Source organism: Orycteropus afer, unplaced genomic scaffold, assembly GCF_000298275.1.
Source record: "Orycteropus afer afer isolate SDZICR_OR568_19922 unplaced genomic scaffold, OryAfe1.0 scaffold00540, whole genome shotgun sequence".
Taxonomy (NCBI): Eukaryota; Metazoa; Chordata; class Mammalia; order Tubulidentata; family Orycteropodidae; genus Orycteropus; species Orycteropus afer.
Genome location: NW_006922127.1, coordinates 643,716 through 645,770, shown reverse-complemented (window position 1 = coordinate 645,770; position 2,055 = coordinate 643,716).

The following is a 2,055-nucleotide window of genomic DNA, read 5'->3' as shown; positions in this document are numbered from 1 at the left end:
GATATCTTGGAAGCAGGCCACACCCCTAGGGAAACTCCCCTTGGGCAGACTGGCCACTCAGAACACAGTCATCTGATCCCATCATGGGAACAACCACACAGAACTGGGGTCCAGCCAAGTTGACACACAGCTCCAACTATCACAGGTGGGAAAGGGGATCATACTACCATGGAAAGAGAAGGCTGGCACAGTGGAGCACATCCCTGGCCCTGAGACCCCTGCACTGAGAGTGCAGAGGAATGGCAGAGACCTGGCAGAGAGACAGCGGCAGCAGAAACAGCAGAACCAACAGAACTAGTAAAACCAAGAGACCAGCATGAGATGTAGCGACAGGCTTGCCGGCCCACAGAGTGAGAAAGCCGAGTGCCTTCAGGCAGGGGGCTTGCTGGTAGAGTGGGGCAGACCTGTCAGCTGAGTGAGAAGAGCTTTGTAACACTTGCCTGAACAGGGCAGAGGCCAGCAAGAGGCCAAAGGTCAAGGAGAGGCGAACCAATGGGGATGGCTGAGGTAAGTCTGTCCTGATGAAGAATTGTTTCCTGAGTATTCATAGACCTGAATTGTAAGCTACTGCTTCCCTAATAAACCCCCTAACTGTGAGTACGGTCTGTGAGTTCTGTGCGGCCATTGCAATGAATTATCACACCCAGTAGAGAAGTAGAGAGTGCCATGGAAGGAACGGCTGGTGTCAGAATTGGTAAAAAGATAGGAGAGTGGAGGTGGCATGTCTGACCTTCACCTCATAGGAAACAGTCTTGGGCTGGTGTTGTTCTCAATCCTCCTTGAGAAGTTAGAGGAGGTCGGATGATGTCACTGCCATGCTTTTTGCAGGGCCCTACGTGGAACCAATACTCATTCCTTTGTTGTTGTTATTGGGTGCCACCAAGTAAATTCTGATTCATAGCCACCCCGTGTGACAAAGGAGAAATGCCCCATAGGGTTTTTGTTTCTGTAATCTTTCCAGGAACAGATTTCCAGGTCTGTTCTCCTGCAGCCGATGGATGGATTTGAACCCCCAACCTTTTGTTTAGCAGCCAAGTGCTTAATCATTGCACCACCAGTGCTCCTTATGTTAGAGGAAATGCTTTGGGAGCGTTTTTCCAAACCTCACTTTGCCAAATTTTCAGAGGCTCCCATCTCTGGTCCTATAATCCAAGTCTCTCGCTGTGGGCCAGTGACTGGCCTCCTAGGCTTGTTTGTTCACTCCTGAGTTTGAACAATTTTAAGCAAAGTGGTTTCCCATCTCCTCCCCTCTCTAGCCATATCCTCTCAATCTTTCCTTGCAACTCTCTCTCAAGCCTCACCCTGTACCTGGAAAACCCTTTTCCTCCTACTTCAAAACCCCCCTCCTACAACATCCAAATCAATCCAAGTTTACCTTCTCTTACGAAATCTTTCCATTAAGCTTGAAAAAAGTGGTGATTCCCCGTCTCAAAACCCATCAAGTGCAGGCTTGTCATTCACCCGTCATCCATCACACCCCCAGAGCAGGAACTCTCGCTTCATTCCTGTATACATTCCATTGCATTCAATACATTTGTTATCTGCCAACGGCTGGTTGGCCCAGTAGTAGCTGTTGGTCTGAATCAATGAGTTCCATCTGACACTGCAAACTTTTATAAAGAAGCATCTTTTCATCTTTGATTAGTGTCACCAATGATGATGTTTTGGTGAATCTAAGATATTTCAGTTTAATTCTGGTTTTATTGACCACACAAAGGCACTTGACTATGTGAATCATAACAAATTATGGATAGCATTGCAAAGAATGGGACTTGCAGAACACTTGATTGTGTCCGTGTGGAACCTTTATGTGGGAGCTCTGGTAGCATAGTGCCTAAGGCATTTGACTACTGGCCAGAAGGCTGGTAGTTCAAACCCACCAGCCACTCCTCAGAAGGAAGACTAGGCAACCTACTTCTGTAGAGATATCGTTTCAGAAATCCAAGGAGGGGTTGCTATGAGTCGAGATTGACTTGACAGCAGTGAGTTTTCTGCTTTGTTTTTGGAACCTGTGTATAGACCAAGAGGCAGTCATTCAAACAGAACAAAGGGATA